This window comes from Piliocolobus tephrosceles, chromosome 12 (genome assembly GCF_002776525.5).
Source record: "Piliocolobus tephrosceles isolate RC106 chromosome 12, ASM277652v3, whole genome shotgun sequence".
Classification (NCBI taxonomy): Eukaryota; Metazoa; Chordata; class Mammalia; order Primates; family Cercopithecidae; genus Piliocolobus; species Piliocolobus tephrosceles.
The window spans coordinates 73123823-73149869 of record NC_045445.1 but is presented as its reverse complement, the minus strand read 5'-3'; the positions used below and the strand labels follow the sequence as shown (position 1 = coordinate 73149869).

Genomic DNA, 26047 nt, shown 5'->3' with positions numbered 1-26047 from the left:
CTTCTATTATCTTCATGAATGAAAAATAGATTATTAGACCAAAAAAAAAAAAAAAAAAACCCACAAGAAGACTATGCTGAAACACACTGAAGTAATTATATGACAGGCAAAGAAGTCAAAAATTGTTAAATACTGAGGAAAGTCAAAAAGTGGTAATCAGGTATAAAGCAATTGTCATTTTATACTAAACTTAAGGTTTAACATTTTATATATTTACTAAGAAAAAATTTGAATAAGCAGGCAAAGACGCCAAAAATTGTTAAGTACTGAGGAAAGACAAAAAGTGGTAATCAGGTGTAAAGCAGTTATCATTTTATACTAAACTTAAGGTTTAATATTTTACATATTTAATTAGAATAAATTTGAATTAGATTTCTTAGGTATTTAAGGGTCTTCCTTGTCTGTGTATTGAAAAACGGCTCCATACTAGAGATAAAATTAGTATTTTTTATGAAATCTATACTCCACATCACATCATTTCTTACTGGGACACAGATATCAATAGCAGAATCCAAATTTAAAGTACATTAGAAAGGCCCATTTTTGTAGAAATCATAAGCATTTGATTCAACCACATGAAGACACATTTGCCCACAGGTACAATTAGAAACAATATTACTACTCATTTTCTATGTCCTTATGAAATTTTCATGGGGATTTACATTTAAAATGTAACTGAGCTTTGTGTCCTTTAATTCTCAAGATTAAAAAAACGCAAGAGCCAAAAAATCAGCTGACTTTGGCAATAAAAAGATGCAAACCTCAAAGATACAAACCAACTCTATAGCGAAGACTGAGGGGTTAATCACCATTTCTGAGGCTCTCGGAAGTAGTTTACAAGCAAACATGTTTTGCCTTTCTCTCTTTGAACTAGAATCTCTTACAGAATTGTGCTAAACCTCGAAGGGACATTAAAGATAAATTCTTAATGCAACTTCTCATAATAAAACTAAGGACCATGTTGATGAAGCAAGTTTTCTTAAGTCCTAAAAGCGATAAGTGATAGAGAAGGGGCATGAACTTGGGTCAAATGTTCTTTTTCATATACCACAGCTGCTGCTGAGTGTTTCATGTTTAAATATATCAGCAATGTTTATCTCCCACCAAATAAAAGATATTAATGGATCTAAAGCAGTGAACTCCTCATTTTTTTGGGTGCCAAGTGCCTACTCAGTAGCAGGAGATATACCAAAAGGGTATGTGCTGGGGGGATGGGGAAAGGAGTGGGATAAAGGCATAAAATACAAAGCAATACTGTGGGAAAATAAAAAGGCCAGATGAATAGCTCAATTAAGTGCTGGCAGAACCGCATCTGGCTTTACCAATTCTCCCTACCTTGGTAGAATGATGTACTTGCAATACAGTATTGAAAAAAGAACAAGTGTCCAAAGCTTCTTCCTCATCTATAAAATCTACAAAACAGGTTATATTCCCTATCTAAGAATTAAATGAGGTGAATTTTGTAGAATGTCTAGCACAGTAGGCATTTGCTCATTAAAGCTTAGTTCCTTTACCCTTTCCTTTCCTCTCTGGGGTCTCAGTACTCTCACATGTCAGAATAGGGTAGGGTAGGAATACCAGGCAAAAGTTTGGTATTAGCCTGGTGACTCTAATGAATAGTGATCACTACTACGAAGAAAATAAAATATATGCAAAAATTTTACCTATACTTTGCTGACCAGAGTCGATGATATATTTTTTAAATCCCCTTTTAAATTACAGAAGTTAATATTTAATGATTTTTATATGCCAGGTACTATTCTAAACACATTACATGTTTACCTTATTTAACCATATGAAGTGAGTACTATTATTATCTCCTTTCTAAATATGTAGAAATTGAGGTATAGAAGGGTTAACTCACTTTCCTAAGATCCTTAGCTATTAAGTAGTAGTCAAGATTCAAACCCAGGCAATCTGGTTTCCAAGGTTGATCTCTTTGCTATGGCTGCTTTTATAGTTGCTTTTCTTAAAATGAGAGAAAAAAAAAAAAAAATCATCATATACCCCAATAGCTAACTATGTCCCAATGACTACAACAGATTTCATCTCATATCTTAAATTCTAGCTCAAACCAACCTAGAACATAAACCTGCCAAAGCAACAAAAGTGGGATAGAATAGGCCCTAAGAAGATGTTTAAAATCTACTAGAAATAAGAGATTAGTTCCAGCAACGTCACAAGAAACAAGAGCAACACACAAAACTCAATTGCATTTTTATACACTAAAAATGAACATTTAGAAACAAAAATTAAAAACAAAATACCATTTACGATCCCACCAAAGAAAATGATACTTAAATATACATTTAACAGAATATGCACAGTTTATCTCTATCCTGGAAATTACAAAATGGTGAAGAAAATAATTAAAGACCACAATAAATGGAGAGACATACTATACTATGTTCACAGATTGGAAGGAATGACAGAGTAACATGTCAATTCTCCCCAAATGATTTATAGGTTTAACACAGTTCCTACCAAAGGGCTTTTGTAGACATCAAGGAGTGTATTCTAAACTTCACAGGGAAAGGCCCTAGAATATAGAAAACAATCTTTACAAAAATAAAATGAGAGGGAGTCTTCTTCCCAATATTAAGGTTTACTACATAGCTACAGTAATCAAAATAGCATGCTATTGGTGAGGAGATAAACACACAAATGAATGAAACAGAATAAAGGGCCCCAAAAATTTGCATAAATTTTCTTAACTGATTTTTAACAAAGGTACAGCTCAATTTCAGTGGAAGAAGAGCAGCCTTTTCAACAAATGGTGCTAAAGCAATATGACATCCAGAAGTAAAAGAACAATGAACCCTGACCTAACCCTTACACTTTACAGAATTAAACTCAAAATTAATCATAGAATTAAATTAAGGCATTAAACTATCAAACGTTTAGAAAAAAAGACACAGGAGAAAATCTTCAGAGTATGGGGCTAGGCAAAGAATTCTTAAACTTAACAACAAAAGCAAGATCCATAAAAGGGAAAACCGGTAAACAGGGTGTAATCAATTTTTTTAAATTTTAGACTTTGAAAGCCCATGTGAAAAGAATGAAAAGACAGACTAGGAGAAAATATTTGCAGAGAATATACCCAACAAAAAACTAGTATCTAGAATACATGAAAAACTCTTAAAGCTCAACAATGAAATTAAAAATAATCTAATTAGAAAATGGGCAAAAGACATAGACACTTCACCAAAAAGCATATACATACGGTAAATAAGCATACAAAAAGATGTTCAACATTAGTAGCTGTGATAGCTAATTTTATATATCAATTTGGGCCATCAGCATATAATATATGGTGCTATTTTTCCCACAGCCAGGATTCAAGGGTCTAGGAATTAAGTGGTAAAAACAGAGTGTCCCCAAACACTATTACCTTAGTAGACCCACTAGCAAAATTTTTGCTTCCTTTTCCAATAAACTTCTGCTTTGCTGGCCTAGAGGTCTTATAGTTCCAAAAGGAGGAATGCTTCCACCAGGAGACACAACAATAATTCTATTAAGCTGGAAGTTAAGACTGCTGCCCAGCTAATCACTTTAAGCAAGTATCCTATGCCTCTGAGTCAACAGGCAAAGAGGGTAGTTACCATATTGATTGACACTGACTACTGAGAGGAAACAGGACTGCTACTCCACAATAGAGGTAAGAAAGAGAATGTTGGAAGTACAAGAGATCCTTTAGAGCATCTCTTAGTATTACCATGCCCTGTGATTAAGGTCAATGGAAAATTACAATACAATCCAGGGAGAACAACTAATGGCCCAGACATTTCAGGAATGAAGGTTTGGGTCACTTTACCTCATTTTACTATTCTGGGTAGTAAAAGAGGGTAGTTATACATACCAGCTACAACCATGTGACCAGTTATAGAACTGAGTACTGTGTTATTAAAGACTATTCCTCCTTATTTTGTAATGATGTATCTGTGTGTGTATAAAACAGTTTCTTTGCTTTCCTTTATCATGTAACATAAGATGTACAAACTTATATTTAATGTTAATTAAATATTACGTAATAATATGAACTGATGTTAATTGTACCTCATTGTATTTACGTTACAAGCTACAGAGAAAAGTAAACACCACTCAAGGACTTTCTTTCCTCTCCTGGGGAAGAGGTCTAATATATTTCAGTTGTATGCAAACAGATGTATCATGGCAAGTGAAATTATGACCTTGTTATTATCTTTATTTAGAGGATTAAGCATTTAATCCTCTAAATAAAGATAATTTAAGGAAATGTGTGTAGATGCCAAATTGACAAAGAGTGAATCTGTGATAGTTTTAATGTGTCAACCAGACTGCGTCACAGAATGCACAAACATTGGGCTAAACATTATTCTGGGTGTGTTTGCACATGATTACATTTGAATTGGTAGACGGAGTAAAGCAGATTGCCCTCCCCAATGAATCAGGTGGGCTTCATTCAATGCCTTGGAGGTCTGAATAGAACAAAAGGCAGGTTAAGGGAGGATTCCCTCTCTGTCTATTTTCAAGCTGAGACATCTCTCTCTTCTGCACCTGGACTGGAACTTACACCATCAGCTTTCCTGGTTCTCAGGCTTTTGGACTTGGACAGGATCTTATACCACCAGCTCTCCTGGGTCTTCAGCTTGCAGACGGAAGATCATGGGACTTCTCAGCCTCCATAATCACGTAAACGAATTCCTTATAATAAATATATCTATCAATCCTACTGATTCTGTTTCTCTGACGTACCCTGACTATACAGGAGCCAGCAAGGAAATACAAATCAAAATCACAATGAGATATTTTACTACATATGCACAAGAAAAGCTAAAATAAAAAACTTTGACAAGACCAAATGCTGGCAAGAATGTAGGGAAACTACATGGCTAATGCATTGCTAGTGGGAACATCAAATGCTACAGTCACTCTTAAAACACAAAACATAGGCATTCTGTTCCAAGATGGCTGAATAGGAACCGCTCCAGTCTGCAGCTCCCAGCGTGATCGATGCAGAAGATGGGTGATTTCTGCATTTCCAACCGAGGTAGCTGGTTCATTTCATTGGCACTGGTTGGACAGTGGGGGCAGCCTTTGGAAGGCAAGCCAAAGCAGGGCGGGGCATCACCTCACCTGGGAAGCGCAAGGGGTCGGTTTCCTAGCCAAGGGAAGCCTTGAGAGACAGCACCTGGAAAACCGGGACACTCTCGCCCAAATACTGTGCTTTCCCAAAAATCTTAGCAAATGGCACACTAGGAGATTATATCCCGCACCTGGGCTCAGCGGATCCCAAGCCCACAGAGCCTTGCTTACTGGTAGCTCACCAGTCTGAGATCCACCTGCAAGGCAGAAGCCTGGCCGGGGGAGGCGGGGGGGGGGGGGGGGCCCCCTCTCCTAGGGGGCGAGTAGCTAAACAAAGCCACAGGAAGCTTGAACTGGGCGAAGCCCACCTCAGGTCAGCAAGTCCCACTGCCTCTGTAGTCTCCACCTCTGGGGGCAGGGCATAGCTGAACAAAACGCAGCAGAAACTTCTGCACTTAAACGTCCCTGCCTGACAGATCTGAAGAGAGCAGTGGTTCTCCCAGCACAGAGTTTGGGCTCAGAGAATGGAAAGACTGCCTCCTCAAGCGGCTCCCTGACCCCCGTGTAGCCTAACTGGGAGACAACTCCCAGTAGGGGCCAACTGACACTTCATACAGCCCGGTGCCCCTCTGGGACAAAGCTTCTAGAAGAAGAATCAGGAAACAATATTTGCTGTTCTGCAGCCTCCACTGGTGATACCCAGGCAAACAGGGTCTGGAGTGGACCTCCAGCAAACTCCAACAGACCTGAAGCTGAGAGACGTAACTATTAGAAGGAAAACTAACAAACAGAGGAATAGCATCAATATCCACACCAAAACCCCATCTGCAGGTCACCAACATCAAAGACCAAAGGTAGATAAAACCACAAAGATGGGGAAAACCCAGAGCAGAAAAGCTGAAAATTCTAAAAACCAGAAAGCCTCTTCTCCTTCGAAGGATCGCAGCTCCTCATCAGCAACGGAACAAAGCTGGATGGAGAATGACTTTGACGAGCTGATAGAAGTAAGCCTCAGAAGGCTGGTAATAACAAACTTCTCTGAGCTAAAGGAGGATGTTCGAACCCATCGCAAGGAAACTAAAAACCTTGAAAATAGATTAGACGAATGGCTAACTAGAATAAACAGTGCAGAGAAGACCTTAAATGACCTGATGGAGCTAAAAACCACGGCACGAGAACTACATGATGCATGCACAAGCTTCAACAGCCAATATGATCAAGTGGAAGAAAGGATGGTATCAGTAACTGAAGATCAAATTAATGAAATAAAGTGACAACTTTAGAGAAAAAAGAGTAAAAAGAAAGGAACAAAGCCTCCAAGAAATATGGGACTATGTGAAAAGACCAAATATACATTTGATTGGTGTACCTGAAAGTGATGGGGAGAATGGAACCAAGTTGGAAAACACTCTTCAGGATATTATCCAGGAGAACTTCCCCAACCTAGCAAGGCAGACCAGCATTCAAATTCAGGAAATACAGAGAACACCACAAAGATATTCCTCAAGAACAACAACCCCAAGACACATAATTGCCAGATTCACCAAGGTTGAAATAAAGGAAAAATGTTAAAGGCAGCCAGAGAGAAAGGTCAGGTTACCCACAAAGGGGTAACAGTGGATCTCTCAGCAGAAACTCTACAAGCCAGAAGACAGTGGACATCAATATTCAACATTATTAAAGAAAAGAATTTTCAATCCAGAATTTCATACGCAGCCAAACTAAGCTTCATAAGTGAAGGAGAAATAAAATCCTTTACAGACAAGCAAACGCTGAGAGATTTTGTGACCACCAGGCCTGCCTTACAAGAGCTCCTGAAGGAAGCACTAACCATGGAAAGAAACAACTGGTAACAACCACTGCAAAAACACGCCAAATTGTAAAGACCATCAACGCTAGGAAGAAACTGCATCAACTAACGGGCAAAATAACCACCTAACATCATAATGACATGATCAAACTGACACATAACAATATTAACCTTAAATGTGAACGGGTTAAGTGCTCCAATTAAAAGACACAGACTGGCAAATTGGATAAAGAGTCAAGACTCATCAGTGTGATATATTCAGGAGACCCATCTCATGTGCAGAGACACACATAGGCTCAAAATAAAGGGATGGAGGAAGATCTACCAAGCTAATGGAAAGCAAAAAAAAAAAAAAAAAAAAAAAAAAAAGCAGGGGTTGCAATCCTAGTCTCTGATGAAACAGGCTTTCAACCAACAAAGATTAAAAGAGACAAAGAAGGCAATTACATAATGGTAAAGGGATCAATGCAACAAGAAGAGCTAACTATCCTAAATATATATGTACCCAATACAGGAGCACCCAGATTCATAAAGCAAGTCCTTAGAGACCTACAAAGAGACGTACACTCCCACACAATAATAATGGGAGACTTTAACACTCCACTGTCAACAGGATCAACATGACAGAAGGTTAACAAGGATATCCAGGAACTGAACTCAGCTCTGCAACAAGAAGACCTAATAGACATCCACAGAACTTTCCACCACAAATCAACAGAATATACATTCTTCTCAGCACCACATCACACTTATTCCAAAACTAACCACATAGTTGGAAGTAAAGCACTCCTCAGCAAATGGAAAAGAACAGAAATCATAACAAACTGCCTCTCAGACCACAGTGCAATCAAATTAGAACTCAGGATTAAGAAACTCACTCGAAACCACAAAACTACATGGAAACTGAACAACCTACTGCTGAATGACTACTGGGTAAATAACGAAATTAAAGCAGAAAAAAAGATGTTCTTTGAAACCAATAAGAACACAAGACATAACGTACCAGAATCTCTGGGACACATTTAAAACAGTGGGTAGAGGGAAATTTACAGCACTAAATGCACACAAGAGAAAGCAGGAAAGATCTAAAATTGACTTCCTAACATCACAATTAAAAGAACTAGAGAAGCAAAAGCAAACACATCCAAAAGTTAGCAGAAGGTAACAACTAAGATCAGAGCAGAACTGAAGGAGATACAGACACAAAAAACACTTCAAAAAAAAAATCAATGAATCCAGGAGCTGGTTTTTTGACAAGATCAACAAAATTGATAGACTGTTAGCAAGACTAATAAAGAAGAAAAGAGAGAAGAATCAAATAGACACAATAAAAAATGATAAAGGAGTATTACCACCAATCCCACAGAAATACAAACTACCATCAGAGAATACTATAAACACCTCTACGCAAATTAACTAGAAAATCTAGAAGAAATGGATAAATTCCTGGACACATACACCCTCCCAAGACTAAACCAGAAAGAAGCTGAATCTCTGAATAGACCATGAACAGGCTCTAAAATCGAGGCAATAATTAATAGCCTACCAACCAAAAAAAGTCCAGGACCAGGTGGATTCACAGCCAAATCCTACCAGAGGTACAAAGAGGAGCTGGTACCATTCCTTCTGAAACTAGTCCAATCAACATAAAAAGAGGGAATCCTCCCTAACTCATTCTATGAGGCCAACATCAGCTTGATACCAAGGCCTGGCAGAGACACAACAAAAAAAGAGAATTTTAGACCAATATCCCTGATGAACATCGAAGTGAAAATCCTCAATAAAATACTGGCAAACCAAATCCAGCAGCACATCAAAAAGTTTATACACCATGATCAAGTGGCTTTATCCCTGAGATGCAAGGCTGGTTCTGTATACGCAAATCAATAAACATAATCCATCATATAAACAGAACCAATGACAAAAACCACATGATTATCTCAATAGATGCAGAAAAGGCCTTCGACAAAATTCAACAGCCCTTCATGCTAAAAACTCTCAATAAACTAGGTACTGATCGAACGTATTTCAAAATAATAAGAGCTATTTATGACAAACGCACAGCCAATATCATACTGAATGGGCAAAACCTGGAAGCATTCCCTTTGATAACTGGCACAAGACAGGGATGCCCTCTCTCACCACTCCTATTCAACATGGTGTTGGAAGTTCTGGCCAGGGCAATCAGGCAAGAGAAAGAAATCAAGGGTATTCAGTTAGGAAAAGAAGAAGTCAAATTGTCCCTGTTTGCAGATGACATGATTGTATATTTAAAAAACCCCCATCATCTCAGCCCAAAATCTCCTTAAGCTGATAAGCAACTTTGGCAAAGTCTCAGGATACAAAATCAGTGTGCAAAAATCAAAGCCATTCTTATACACCAATAACAGACAAACAGAGAGCCAAACCATGAATGAACTCCCATTCACAATTGCTTCAAAGAGAATAAAATACCTAGGAATCCAACTTACAAGGGATGTGAAGGATCTCTTCAAGGAGAACTACAAACCACTGCTCAATGAAATACAGTAGGACACAAACAAATGGAAGAACATTCCCCATGCTCATGAATAGGAAGAATCAATATAGTGAAAATGGCTATACTGCCCAAGGTAATTTACAGATTCAAAGCCATCCCCATCCCCATCAAGCTACCAATGACTTTCTTCACAGAATTGGAGAAAAATTTTAAAGTAAAGTTCATATGGAACCAAAAAAAACCCGCATTGCCAAGACAATCCTAAGCAAAAAGAACAAAGCTGGAGGCATCATGCTACCCGACTTCAAACTATACTACAAGGCTACAGTAACCAAAACAGCATGGTACCGGTACCAAAACAGATATATAGACCAATGGAACAGAACAGAGGCCTCAGAAATAACACCGCACATCTACAACCATCTGATCTTTGACAAATCCGACAAAAACAAGAAATGGGGAAAGGATTCCCTATTTAATAAATGGTGCTGGGAAAACTGACCAGCCATATGTAGAAAGCTGAAACTTCATGTCTAAAACACCACAAGCAATGGCAACAAAAGCCAAAATTGACAAACGGGATCTAATTAAACTAAAAAGCTTCTGCACAGCAAAAGAATCTACCATCAGAGTGAACCTACAGAATAGGAGAAAATTTTTGCAATCTACTCATCTGACAAAGGGCTAATATCCAGAACTTACAAAGAACTCAATCAAATTTAAAAGAAAAAAACAAACAACCCCATCAAAAAGTGGGCCAAGGATATGAACAGACACTTCTCAAAAGAAGACGTTTATACAGCCAACAGACACATGAAAAAATACTCATTATCACTCACCATCAGAGAAATGCAAATCAAAACCACAATGAGATACCATCTCACACCAGTTAGAATGGCAATCATTAAAAAGTCAGGAAACAACAGGTGCTGGAGAGGATGTGGAGAAATAAGAACACTTTTACACTGTTGGTGGGACTGTAAACTAGTTCAACCATTGTGGAAGACAGTGTGGCAATTCCTCAAGGATCTAGAACTAGAAATACCATTTAACCCAGCCATCCCATTACTGGGTATATACCCAAAGGATTATAAATCATGCTACTATAAAGACACACACACACGTATGTTTATTGCGGCACTATTCACAATAGCAAAAACTTGGAACCAACCCACATGTCTATCAATGATAGACTGGATTAAAAAAAACATGACACATATATACCATAGAATACTATGCAGCCATAAAAAAGGATGAGTTCTTGTCCTTTGCAGGGACATGGATACAGCTGGAAACAATCATTCTGAGCAAACTATCATAAGGACAGAAAAACAAACACAGTATGTTCTCACTCATAGGTGGGAACTGAACAATGGGCACACTTGGACACAGGGTAGGGAACATCACACATTGGGACCTGTCATGGTTTAGGGGCCAGGGGGAGGGACAGCATTAGGAGAAATACCTAATGTAAATGACGAGTTAATGGGTGCAGTACAACAACATGGCACATGTATACCTATGTAACAAATCTGCACGTTTTGCACATGTACCCTAGAACTTAAAGTATAATTGAAAAAAAAAAAAAAGATTGAGGACATAAAACTTCTTTATCTTGACTGCGCTAGTGGATACGCAAGTACTAAAACTGTACAGAACTTAGCATGCAACATAGATATATACATAAATGAGTACAGGTAAAACTGAGGATATCTGACATGACCATAAGCAATTTCCTGACTCTTAAGCCAAACATCTCCCAGTGTACCACCCCAGCACCTTTGTTTCTGCTATTCCTTTAGCCTTATGCCCACCTCTGTCATTTCAACCTATCAATATCCTTTTTATTCTTGGAGGCACAGGCTAAAATTGCATCCTTTTTCATGAAATCTTTCTCAATCACGTCAGCTAAACATGAACTCTCCTGCTTCAGTTCTGGCCCTTACCATGGTATATTTTATACTAGTTACATATTTCTGATTTAAGATTTTAAGCATTTGAGAATAAGGATTAATGTGTAACTATAAGCACTAAGTCAGCTCAATCCCTTGGAAAGGCGCTCAGGTATTTGTTTTAATTAATCTGGTCCCACCCTTACCAAAATATCCAACCAAAATTCCTACTCCTCCAGGGCATAAATTCTCCACTTGAAATAGACAGGTCTCTTCCTCTGTCCTATGCAGGTATCTTCTCACCTGGAAAGTTCCATTTCAAGTTACAATGAACCCTTCAAAGTTATCTCAAAGGTCATTTATTCTTTGAAGTCTTCCCATGTTTTTCTTAATCCGTTCCAATGAATCCAGGAGCTGGTTTTTTGATAAGATCAACAAAATTGATCTCCTTCTTGTAATGCCCATTACACTTTATACTTCCCTTAAATCACTTAGTTTAAGTCCTATACTACAATCACATTCTGGCATCTGCTTAATTTTCTCCAAAAAGTAAACTCCTTGACAGCAACAACTGCCCTGAACACTTTGGAAAATGCTTTACATATATTTGGTGTTCACGTATTTGCTGAATCAAATCAAACTTATTTCTAGAAAATTAAGTAATATCATTCAACCTTCTAACACTATTGATAAAAATAAATGCCATGGAGTAAGTTTTACAGGAAATGTTAATCAACTCTGTAATTCTCTTATGACTTACAAGATACCATTTCTGATTCTCCCTGCCTCTCTATACCTTGCCTTCTTAGTTTCTCATATATATATATTTTTTTTTCTATCCTGACCCACATTTACTGAAATGCTGATGGTTCCTTCAGATTTTTTTTTTCTTTTTTTTTTTTTTTTTTTGAGACAGGATCTTGCTCTGTTACCCAGGCTGCAGTGTACTGGCATGTTGGCTCACTGCAGCCTGAACCTCTTGGGCTCAAGAGATTTTACCTCAGCCTCCCGAGTTGCTGGGACTACAGGTGCGTGCCACCATACCCAGCTAATTTTCTTATTTTTTTTTTTTTGTAGAGGTGGGGTCTCCCTATGTTACCCAGGCTGCTCCTGAACTCCTGGGCTCAAGCGATCCTCCCACGATGGCCACCCAAAGTACTGGGATTACAGGTGTGAGCCACCATGCCCAGTCCAGGTTCCTTCACATTCTATCCAGGTCTCTCTTCTCCATCCTCACACAGTCCCTGAGTGATCTTTCCTACTCACATACTAATTACTGCCAAATCTTTATCTGTAACCTCTATTTTTCACCTTAGCTCCAGGCCTACATTTTCAACTACCTAATAGACAAGCATCCTGTCTTATCTGGATATATCACAAATGAAGATTTCCCAAATCAAGTTTATTAGCCTTCAATCACAAGTTTTCTATTATCTCCCTTTCCTCAACTTTGAGACTAACAGATTATTTTTTATTCTTCCTCTTTTATGTCCTATATCCAACCAAACTGTATTATTAATCCCCCCTCCAAAATCTTGCTTGAATCAATCGAATTACCTCCATTTCTATCACTACCATCTCCACATTCATTTTCTGTCTATATCTATAGTAACAGTCTCCCCCCTGGTTTCCCTACCTGCCTCTCCATTCTCTCTCCTATCCAGTTTATCCTATACTCTATGTGTTACCTTTCCAAAATAAAATTCTGATCATATGATTTTCCTATTCAAAGACATCCAATGATTCCTCAATATCAATAGGATAAAATCTAAACTCATTATTCATGTAGACCAGGGGTTGGCAAACTAAGGTCCATGAACCAAATGTAACCCACCATCTTTTTGTACACACAATTTTATTGGAAAACAGCCATGCTCATTCATTTACATATTATCTATGGCTGTTTTCACAGCAACAGAGTCGAGTAACTGCAACAGAGACCAAATGCTCCAGAAAGCCAAAAACATTTATTATCTGGCCCTTTACACAAAAAAGTTTGCAGACTCCTGGCATAGAGGATGTAGAATAATTGGGCCCCTACTTCCTTTTCCATTCTCAACTCCCATCACAAACTCTAAGCCTTTGTTATGTCAAACAGGCTATTCTCCTCTTAATAAAACCACTACTTGTTTTTCAAGGGGCTTTACTTGACACAATTGGGGCCCAGACTATATTGAATAAAATGATGGCTTTTTACCAATTCCTACCATATTATCTCATGTCTTATTTACAACACATACAAAACTATGATTCTAAACAGAAATCAGAGGATGGAAACTAATTGGGAAAGTGACAGCAAATATGTGTATTATAAAGATTGCAGAACACTTAAAATACCTGACAAGAGGTTCTATCATGGCAACTAAAAAACACCTTTTACTTTGCCAGGATACTTTTGTGCAAAGAGCACTAGATTTGAAGTCAAAGCACTTAGGTCTAATGCTAAAGTTTGGATATTAGAGTCCCAGTACTGTTGCATATGAGCTACAAAGTCTTTTCATAAAGATAACACAAACATTGAATTTTTAATCTGAGTCACTATTATCATTACCAATATTATCAGCATCTGTGATCCAATATCATAATTACAAATTATATTTTCATAATGTTTCAAAGCTTATAAAGTATTCACAGACATCTCATGAGTTCACAGTAGTCTTGTGAGATTTGAAGGCAAGTTTCTTCACTTTGTAAATAAGGAAATTAAGGCCCAAAGAAACTAAGTGTGTTGGCTAACATCACAAAGTCAAAAAATAGCAGAGGCTCAATCTAGGTCTCCTGATTCTAGTTTAATAGTCTTCCCGCTTTTCAATGCTGTCTATTTAATGACATTTTACAAAATGTAATCTGCTGTGAGCCTGCAATAAGAAATAATTTAACAGCAAAAATTCTACATAATATCCCTCAATCTTACCTCCACCTGAGAGACAACACCATCAGCAAAGGCTCTGGCTTCAAATAAATTTGGTTCTACTGAAAAGCTCATCAAGATTCAAAGAGTATTCCAAGATGGTCACATCAGAGTTGTCAGACCACTAACTAGTCCAGTCTTTATTTACATTAGAAAAAAAATCTGTTTGCATTACAACTATTTCACTCAGGCATGAAACTTTAAAGTGGTGTCAGAAAAATGTTTCTAGGCTAAAATAAAGGATTTTCAACTCAACAGACTAAGAACATTGAGGAGAGTCCTTAAGTAAAATTAATAACAAAATGCTATATATTGACCACTGCTTTTGAAATATTTATAAGACTACATGTTAAAAAGTCAAAATCTATCTGGGACTGAAAGAGTGAATATCAGCTAGGACTGAAAAGAGAAAAAAGCAACCGTGCAATTAATCAGGCTTGGGAAGACAGACACAGATAAAACCAGCTGCAAAATTAACAGGAAACATTGTTTTTTCCCAAGGTTATGCGGAAGTTGTAAAATACCATGAAGAATCCTCTCGAGTGATTACTGCTTTCTTACCAGCAATGACCCTGGACCCACTTTGCTATTTTCACTTATTACCAGAGGGAGATACCAAGTTCCTAAAATGTCCTTGCTTCATGACGGTACCCGATCCATAGTTAATCCCCACTTGTTCCAATTTGCCTCAGTAACAGCCACCAATCTAGAAGTGATCCTGGCTTCCATCAGACCCTCCTCAGAATACTTTAATGTAAACCAAACTTTCCAAAAAACTTCCCTCATCCCTCTTATCCAGAGGCCTTTCATTGTTACTTGGGAGTTTACTCACTTACTATACATCAATACATCTGATTTTCTCAGACTACAGGCTAATTCTTAGTGGTCCTTGATTGATTATGCTTAAACAAAAAAATGCATTTTGAATTATCCTACAGATTCAGCAGTTTCCTATCGACAAAAGCACTCTTAAGACCCTTCTAAAAAACCTCCTGAGCCTAAACCAGAAAATCACTAACCACAATAGACTTTTACTCCCAAGAAAGACGAGTAACTCACTGAATTCTGCTTATTATCACAGGAAATATTCTGATCAATAATGCTAAGAGATATAGGACTTAACCAAAGCCAGGTAACTATCATATCTGCTGGGAAAGAGAGTTTATCAGCAAATTGGCACCAAGTTCCAGAAAAAAACAGAAGTATACAAATTGGTGGTATTATTATTATTATTATTTTGAGACAAGGTCTCACTCTGTCACCCTGACTAGAGTGCAATGGCATGAACACAGCTCACTGCAGCCTCAACCTCCTGGGCTCAAGTGATCCTGCTGCCTCAGACTCCTGAGTAGCTGGGGCTATAGGTACACTTGGCTAATTTCTTATTGTTTAATTTTTGTAGAGACAGGGTCTCACCATGCTGCCCAGGCTAGTCTCAAATTCCTGGGCTCAAGTGATCCTCCAGCACTGGCCTCCCAAACTGTTGGGATTACAGGCACGAGCCACCACGGCCGGCCTCTGATTTTTTGAATACGAATGAATCACATAACTCTTGGGCAATTTTATCTGTTACCTGCAATCATTAAAGTTAAACACAGTACATATGAAATCTTTACATAATTTTCTAATTTTTTTTTAACTTTTTTAGTTTTTGGCTAGAGGTGGGATCTCACTTTGTTGCCCAGGCTGGTCTCAAATTCCTGGGCTAAACGGATCCTCCATCCTAGGCCTCCCAAAGTGTCAGATGACAGGCTTCAGCTATCACATTCAGCCTAATTTTTAAATTTTAATGTAAATTATATAAAAATAGACTGTTTCCAATTTTTCAATAAATGGCATTGAAAGAGAAACCAAATTATTTTGGCCATAGGTCAAGCTAACTTCATAAACATAGAAGCCACATTTCATCTATTACAAGGTAAAAAATAAGATTCTATTGTGTTTTAAGCTTTAAAAAACTCAGAGTTGAAAAGTGCCTGTTACCAATAAGTCTTTGGAAAATAGAAAATCTAGCTATTTGAAAGAATAATAATCTCAACCCAACTTTAGTAGGCCAGACTTAAAGGGGATAGGACAAAAACATTATTATCAAAGTAATGTTCAAATATGATGCTTATAGGATTAGGAAAATCCTGTAACCAACTTCAAAACAAAGTTTTAAACTTCTAAGAAACAGTAGCTGCACATCTACCTCAATTTTAAGTCAAGAATACGGAGGCCCAGTGGGGGATAAAGCAAGGAGAGGAGTGCTTTCAGCAAAAGATTAAGACTGAATCAAAAATAGTACAAGGCTCAGGCCAATAACTACTGACCAAATATAGTCTTAAAGCTGTATAGACATAGGGCAGAAAGGACTACAGTTCATAGATCAGGCTTCTTGTACCATACCTATCATCATCAATATCCTCATCTTCAAATACAAAGAGTTTTTCAGAAAACAAGCTGTACGTAATTAAGCAGAGCTAAAATAACCTTGGATTCGTATTTTCTCTTTTACAAATAAATAACCTGGTCAACATTAGTTTTATTTTTTAAAAATTTCGCCAGGCACAGTGGCTCACACCTGTCATTCCAGCACTTTGGGAGGCCGAGACAGGTGGATCACTTGAGGTCAGGAGCTTGAGACCAGCCCAGCCAACATTGTGAAACCCGGTCTCTACTAAAAATACAAAAATTAGCCGAGCGTGGTGGCGCACACCTGTAATCCCAGCTACTTGGGAGGCTGAGGCATGAGAATTGCTTGAACTTGGGAGGTGGAGTTTGCACTCAGCCAAGATGGTGCCACTGCACTCCAGTCTAAGCAATAGAGCAAGACTCCATCTCAAAAACAAACAATTTCATCAGAAAACAGAACATGGTCGGGAGTGGCAGCTCACACCTGTAATCTCAGCACTTTGAGAGGCCGAGGTGGGTGGATCAACTGAGGTCAGGAGTTCAAGACCAGCCTGGTCAACATGGTGAAACCCCATCTCTACTAAAAATACAAAAAATTAGCTGGGCGTGGTGGCGCACGCCTGTAATCCCAGCTACTCGGGAGGCTGAGGCAGGAGAATCACTTGAACCTGGGAGGTGGAGGTTGCAGTGATCCAAGATCGTGCCACTGCACTCCAGCCTGGGCAACATGGGTGAAACTCCGTCTCAAAAAAAAAAGAAAGAAAGAAAATAGAATGTACGAAACCCTCTGATTGGTTAAAATGTAGCAAGCATATAAATTTCTATTAAGTAGACAGGACAATAATAGACTAAGAAAATGCTGCCAAAAACACTGGAAAGTGGCCAGGTGCAGTGGTTCATGCTTGTAATCCCAGTACTTTGGGAAGCAAACCAGATCTCTTGAGGTCAGAAGTTCAAGACCAGCCTGGGCAACATGACAAAACCCCGTCTCTACAAAAAAAATTAAAAAATTAGCCAGGCATGGCGGTGCATGCCTGTAGTCCCAGCTAGTTTTTGGTGAAGCTTTGTTGGGGGTTTCCTAAAAAAGCTCCAACAACTAAACAGATTAACATAGACTAAAATATTGAAACAAGCCACAAAAGCGACAAAAATGAAAATGAATAAAATGTGATAATTCTAGTAAAATTACAAAAGTATAGAATTACTTCTTCCATGGATTTGATTCTATGGATGGAATTATGTCTCTAAAACTTTAACCAACAATAGTAAAAGTATACAGTCTTCAAAGTTGATGCCAATCACATCTCATAACATCAATCCACAGTACAACTTAAATAATACTAGTAAGTTCTACAGGCTATTGATATTCAAGGCCATTGAACATCTTTTTGCTAGGGTAATATTAAGTGAAATATGGCAAAGAAACATTATTTCCAATTCCTTTCAGGCTTTCTGCAAAGTTCACTTATATAGTTTGGAATGATAAACATCCCAAATCTTTATTTTTTTTAAATCCTCTTCTAAACTTTTTAACTTGATTTGGTTAACATACACAGAAGTTTTAGACTGTCTTTTCCTCCAACTAAACAAACCTGGCACTGTTTTACCTCTTCCCTTTGTGAAGTATAAAGTTCTATTTCTATAAAGTACTGAGTTAAACATATAGAACAAACATCAAAAGATTAATACTTTGGTGTATACTGAAAGAAAAATCCAAAGGAATAATAATAATGAGGAAAGAAAAAACATGTTCATACTAGGATTAAACAGAGAAAATACTTTTTTCATTATATTTTACTTAATAAAATAAGCCCTCATATAATAAAATCTGTTTCATTTAAAAAAAAAAGCTACTAAATTATTAATCCTAATATTACTACAATACTGATTTCAGAAATGGATATAAGGAGCTAGAAACACATATAGGCTATATAAACCCATAAACACATCTTAAAAGGATACTTCAGTTTCCATGTGGCAACAATCACAGCACTTCCATCTATTTAATATTTAATGAGCACTTACAATGTGAAAAATACAAAAGATTGAGTTTACATTCTAGTTTAATTACTTGAAGGTGTGACAAGAATCTCTTGCTCTTCTCCAGGTACATAAAAGTAATGGCTTCAGAAGCAACTCACTTCAGGCACAATTATGAGAGTACAAAGAGGAGGAAGGTGGTAAGTAGAGGGAGGCAGGCCACAAAAAGCAAAACCTAGCAAAAGTATGATACATAGGCAAGATTTAGGAACTACATAAAATTAGAGAGTGACATATACTCCTGGCAGAAACTCAGTCACCTCAGCCGATAAACAGTTTAAATTAGACTACTTTCTTTCCATTTACATTTACATATAAACAAGAGATATATCCCTCACGTCCAAGTGAATTCTGGCATGAAGAGTGACATATAACGATACAATGGCCAATAAGTCAAGAGTCAATCAATGCTAAATGAAAGCTTAGAGCAACATGTAAATATTAATTTGGCTTTAGAATTAATGCAAGGGTCCTGAGCTGTATACAGTGTAAATTACAGGCTTACTATATAAATTACAGGATATTGCTATATGCCACTTGTACTAAAGATAAAAAAACAAAAAACAATTTTTTTTTGCAGTTGCAAGATTTAGTAGAGTGAGAACAGAGTTCCCATAAAATGGGAGAGGAACCAAAGGGGGTTGACATTGCTGGCTCGAATACCTGTGTTTATATCCCGATCACTATCCCTCCCACTGTGTTCTCAGGCGATAGATGATTGGCTATTTCTTTACCCTCTGGTTTTGTCTAATTAGCATTTTAGTGAGCTCTCTTTACTACCTGATTGGTCGCGTGTGAGTTAAGTTGCAAGCCCCTTGTTTAAAGGTGGATGCGGTCACCTTCCCAGCTAGGCTTAGGGATTCTTAGTCGGCCTAGGAAATCCAGTTAGTCCTGTCTCTCAGTTCCCGCTCTCAACAAGAAAATCCAAGTGCTGCTGGGGAGGTTGGCCAACGACCGCTCTAACTGCTTCCTGCTGAACTGGGGAGTGGTAGGGGTCGTGCACTTCAGATTTCCTTGGGAAAAAAATGTTTAAAAATACAGTCTTATTGCATCATACCCTTGCCTCAGTTTAGAAATATAAGCATGCATACAAAAATCAGTAGTATTTCTATATGCTAACGGAGAACAATATGAAAAGGAAATCAAGAAAGTAATCCCATTTAGTATAGCTATAAATAAAATAAAATACCTAGGAATAAACTTAACCAAAGAAGTGAAAGATCCCTACAATGAAAACTATAAAACACTGATGAAAGAAACTGAAGAAGATACAAAAAAGGAAAGACATTCCATATTCATTAATTATAAGAAATATTGTTACAATATCCATTCTACTCAAAGCAATCTACAGATTTAATGCAATCCCAATCAAAATACCAATGCCATTCACAGAAATAGAAGAAATAATCCTAAAATGGATATGGAACCACAAATGACCCAGAATAAATGACATCATCCTGAGTAAAAATAATAAAACTCGAGAAATCACTTACCAGACTTCAAATTATACTACAGGGCTATTGTAACCAAAACAGTACGGTACTGGCATAAAAACAGAAACACAGACCAATGGAACAGATTAGAGAACTGAGAAATAAATCCATATGTCTTAAGTGAACTGATATTCAACAAAGGTCCCAAGAACACATATTGGAAAAAGGACAATCTCTTGAATAAATGGTGCTGGGAAAATTGGATACCCATATGCAGAAGAATGAAACGAGACCCCTATCTCTCACCATATACAAGAATCAAATCAAAATGGGTTGAAGACTTAAATTTAAGACCTCAACCTATGAAACCACTAAAAGAAAACATTGGTGAAACTCTCCAGGACATTGGACTGGGTAAGGATTTCTGATCTCTTGAGTAATACCCCAAAAGCAGAGGCAACCACAGCAAAAAAAGTTTGTGCACAACAAAGAAAACAATCAACAAAATGAAAAGACAACCCAAAGAATGAGAAAAAAAATTGCAAACTATTCATCTGACAAAGGATCAATAACCAGAATATAGCCGGGCACGGTGACTCACGCCTGTAATTCCAATACTTTTGGGAGGCAGAGATGGGAGGATCACTTGAGGCCAGGAGTTTGAAACCAGACTGGATAACACAGTGAGACTCTATCTCTACAAAAATATATATATTTTAATTATCCAGAAGTGGTGGTGCATGTCTATAGTTCCAGCTACTCAGGAAGCTGAGGCAGGAAGCTCACTAGAAGTTCGTGGCTGCAGTGAGCTATGATTGAACCAGTGCACTCCAGCCTCGGTGACAGAATAAGGCAAGATCCTATTTAAAAATAAATAAATAAAAATAACCAGAATGTAAAAGGAGCTCAAACAACTCAACAGAAAACAAAAATCTAATAATCCAATTTAAAAATGGGCAAAAGATCTGAATAGACATTTCTCAAAAGAAAATATACAAAAGGCAAACAGGCATATCGACAGGTGCTCAACATCATGGATCATCAGAGAAATGCAAATCAAAACTATAATGAGGGCCGGGTACAGTGGGTCATGCCTGTAATTCCACCACTTTGGGAGGCAGAAGCAGGCAAATCACCTGAGGTCAGGAATTCAAGACCAGCCAGGCCAACATGGTGAAACTCCATCTCTACCAAAAAATACAAAAATTAGCCAGGCGTGGTAGTGTGCACCTGTAGTCCTAGCTACTAGGAGGCTGAGGTGAAAGAATCACTTGAACCCAGGAGGCGGAGGTTGCAGTGAGATGAGACTGCGCCACTGCACTCCAGCCTGGGTGACAGAGTGAGATCCTGTCTCAAAAATAAATAAATAAATACAAATCCAAAAGACATGCAATAATAAATGCTGGTGAGGTTTTGGAGAAAAGGCAACCCTTGTACACTCTTGGTGGAAATGTAAATCAGTATAGCCACTATGGTTAAGATTATGGAAGCTCCTCAAAGAACTAAAAATAGGACTACCATATAATTCAGTGATCCTACTGCTAGGTATATACCCGAAAGAAAGCAAAACAGTATATTGAAGAGATATCTGCACTCCCATGTCTATTGCAGTACTATTCACAATAGTAAAGATTTTGAAGTAACCTAAGTATCCATCACCAGACAAACAGATAAAGAAAATGTGGTATATATACACAATGGAATACTGTTCAGACATAAAACAGAATGAGATCCTGTCATTTATAACAACATGGATAGAACTGGAGAACGTTATATTAAGTGAAATAAGCCAACCACAGAAGACAAACTTTACATGTTCTCACTCATTTGTAGGAGCTAAAAGTTAAAACAATTAAACTCATGGAAACAGCAGAATGACTGTTACCAGAGGCTGGGAAGGATAGTGGGAAAGAGGGGGAAAATGGGGATGGTTAATGGGCAAAAAAATATAGTTAGATAGAATGAGTAAGATCTAGTATTTGATAGTACAACAGGGTGATTAGAGTCAAGAATAATTTATTGTACATTTTTAAATAACTAAAAATACAATTGGAATATCTATGTAACCACAATGAAAGGATAAATGCTTGAGGTGATGGGCACCTCATTTACCTTCAGGTGATTATTACGCATTGTATCCCTGTACAAAATATCTCACATACCCAACAAATATACACATCTACTATGTACCTATAAAAACTAGAAATTGTGTATCAGTCTCAAATGAATGAGCCATCCTGCTACCATTTCTAGGTAATTTTATAAAAATTGTTTAGATTATGATAATTAGGAAAATTCCTAAAATTGTTACCATGATGGATAATATCAACAATACTAGTTCTTCAAATAAACATTGAAGACACTTTTTTTTTAATTTTATTTTAAGTTCTGGGATACATGTGCAGAATGTGCAGGTTTATTACATAGGTAAATGCATACCATGGTGGTTTGCTGCACTTAACCTGTCACCTAGGTATTGAGTCCCACATGCCTTAGCTATTTGTCCTGATACTTTCCCTTCCCTCACCCCCACAAGAGGCCCCGGTGTGTGTTCTGCCCCCGTCCCGTGTCCATATGTTCTCATTGTTCAGCTCCCACTTACGAGTGAGAACATGCAGTGTTTAGTTTTCTGTTCCTCTGTTAGTTTGCTGAGGTTTGTTGCTGAGGATGATGGCTTCCAGGTTTGGTTGGTTCCATGTCTTTGCTATTGTGAATAGTGCTGCAATAAACATATGTGTGCGTGTACCGTTAAAATAGAATGATTTTAAAGTATGCACCTATCCAGAGTAGCTTACCTGTTCCCATATTATTCTAGATCTACACTATCCAATATAAAGGCCACTAGCCACAAGTATTTGCAAATTAAATAAAATAAATATTTAATTTCTCAGTTGCAATAATCTCCATTGTCAAAGAAGGTTCTATTGAGTAGCACTGTTTTATATAAAATACCAGTTAAAATATGCCCTGAAAAATTACTGATGTAATTCCAAATATAATGGGCAGAATGAAAAGAGGTACATGTCCATTTGTGATACAAATTCTATGCATAGTGGGAAGAGAAGGGAACATCCTCTAACTGAAAAAAAGGCATTTATCATTACACTTAATGGTGAAAGATGATTTGCTTTCACCCTATGATCAGGAACAAGGCAAACCTGTACACTCTCACCCTTTTAATTTGCCTATATATACACATACATATATATGGAGTCTTGATCTGTTGCCCAGGCTGGAGTGCAGTCAGTCGTACAATTTTGGCTCACAGAGACCTCCACCTCCCAGGTTCAAGCGAATCTCCTGCCTCAGCCTCCCAAGTAGCTAGGATTACAGGCATGCACCACCAAACCCGGCTAATTTTCATATTTTTAGTAGAGACGGGGTTTCACCATGTTAGCCAACCTGGTCTCGAACTCCTGACCTGATCTGCCCGTCTCGGCCTCCCAAAGTGCTGGAATTATAGGCGTAAGCCACCGCGCCTGGCCTAATCCACCATTGTAGTAGAGGTACTAGCAGTTCAATAATTTAAGAAAAAGAAATAGAAGGCACATAAAATCAGAAAGGAAAAAGTAAACCTGTCTTTATTTGCAGACGCAGACAACAAGGTTATCTATGTAAAGAATCACAAAGAATCTCAAGGAAAAAAAGTCATTAAATCTAGTAAATAAATGTACTGAGGTCAATATACAGAAAAACAAAACAAAACAAAAAGAAAAAAAATTCTATCTACTAGCAACAAACTGGAAATCAAAAATCTTAAAAATACAATTTAAAATAGTATAAAAACCATAAAATCCTTAGGGAAAGTTTTCACAATAGATGTGTCAAGACCTCAACACTGAAAACTACAAAATGCTGCTAAGAGAAATTAAATAGTTACATAAATAGAGAGATATACTACGTTCCTGGATTAGAAGGCTCAATGCTGTCAAGATGTCAGTTAATCTAAAATGTCTTTATAGATTCAGTGCAATCGCAAAACCTCAGTACCTTCTTTTTGGAGAAATTGAGAAGCTGATTCTAAAATTTATGTGAAAATGCTAAGGAATGGAAAAGCCAAAACAATTTTTTTGAAATGAGAGCAAAGTTGGAAGACTCAGATAGCAGAGAGTCCAGAAAGACTCATATACACATGGTTAAATTATTTTCGACAAATGTGCTACGATAATCCAATGGGGAAAAAGATGGCCTTTTCAACAAATGATACTGGAATTAGACATCCATATGCAAAAATAAAAATTAAAGAAAAAGGAATTCAATCTAAACCACATACCTGATATAAAAATTAAAATGATCAAATGTCTAAATATACAACAAAACTATAAAACTTCTAGAATATAGAAGAAAATCTCTGTGAGCATGAGTTAGGCAAATATTTCTTTGAACACAAAAAGTACAATCTTAAAGACAAAACTGATAAATTAGACTTCAGCAAAAATTTCTGTTCTTTGAAAGACACTGTTAATAACATAGGGCCAGGGACAGTAGCTCACGCCTGTAATCCCAGGAGGAGGCCGAGGCAGGTGATTGCTCAGCTCAGGAGTTTGAGGCCAGCCTGGGCAACAAAGCTAGACCCCATCTCAATTAAAAAAGATGGGAGGGGAAGGGAAGGGAGAGGAGGGAGAAGGGAGGAGACAACTGCATACTGAGAGAAAATATTTGCAAAATACAAAGGATTTGCACCCAAAATAGATAACCTCAAAACTCAATAATAAAAAAAAATCCAAACAACTCAATTTAAAAAATGGGTGAATACTTCACTAAAGATCTATAGACTGGCAAATATGCACATGAAAAGATACCAACTGACAGTATCAGAAGCTGGTGAGAATGTGGGACAACTAGAAATCTCATATATTGCTGGTGGGAATACAACATATAATAGCTACTTTCACAACAGTTTGGCAGTTTCTTATAAAGTTAAAGTTGTATTTAACATATGATCCAACGACTGACTGCACTACCTAGATATTTATTTACCCAAAGAAATAAAGAAAGATATTCATGCTTTATCCATAATAGGCAAAATTATTGAACAGATTATGGTAAATTCATAGAATGGAATACTACTTGGTAATAAAAAGAAATACACTACTGATACATGAAATGGCATGCATGAATTTCAAAAGCACTGGTCTAAGTAAAATCAGACAGACACAAAAGGCTACTTACTACATGATTTAATTTAGATGACATTTTAAATAACGTGAAGTACAGTCAGTCACAGAAAGATTAGTGGTTTCCAGGGGTTAAGCAAGTGATACTGAGGCTGATAAAAACGTTCCATATTTTTATTGTGGTGGTGGTTACACAAAAATATATACAATTTGTCAAAACTTATTGAATTGCACACTTAAGAAGACAGCCTTTTATGTCAATAATATCCTAATATAGTTAACTTTAAAAAGTACCATGGCTATATACTCTGTCTTTGGAGCTATCTGATTGTAAAGCTGTCATACCAAGAAAATATGTTGACATCTGACCATGAATATGATAGATAGTCTATTTAGAAGACAAGCAATGTAACTTAGGCCAATCAAATAACTTCTCTGAGCTTTAGGTTTCTCTGCTGCAAACAAAAAGATTTTCAACCAAGTTCCCCAAATCTGTTCCCATGAACTTACAGGATCTTTAGATCTGTTTCCAGGATCTTACAGATATTCTGGAAAGAGTTTCCATGCTTAAATTACTTGGGAAATGCTCCCTATTTAAGGTGAGCAATGCATTTTAACATATGAAAAATCCTCCATTCATTCAACTTTTCCCCATTTTTAAAAAGCTGTTTCCCACATTTATTTGACCATGGAACTCCTTTCCCACCCCAACCCCGAAAAACAGTGTCAGTTCTTTATAGTTCTAAGATTCAACAGAACTTTCAAGAGGATATACCAGACAGGCGCAGTGGCTCACGCCCGTAATCCCAGCACTCTGGGAGGCCAAGGCGGGTGGATCACTTGAGGCCAGGAGTTCAAGACCAGCCTGGCCATCATGACGAAGCCCCATCTCTACTAAAAATACAAA

The 26047-nt window shown here is 37.4% G+C and overlaps 1 protein-coding gene across 2 annotated transcripts in view; it reads right to left on the bottom strand.

Annotated features, from left to right (window-relative positions):
* BRWD3 (bromodomain and WD repeat domain containing 3) overlaps nt 1–26047 on the bottom strand; it is a 136410-nt gene that overhangs the window by 90323 nt on the left and 20040 nt on the right. The window lies entirely within an intron of this gene.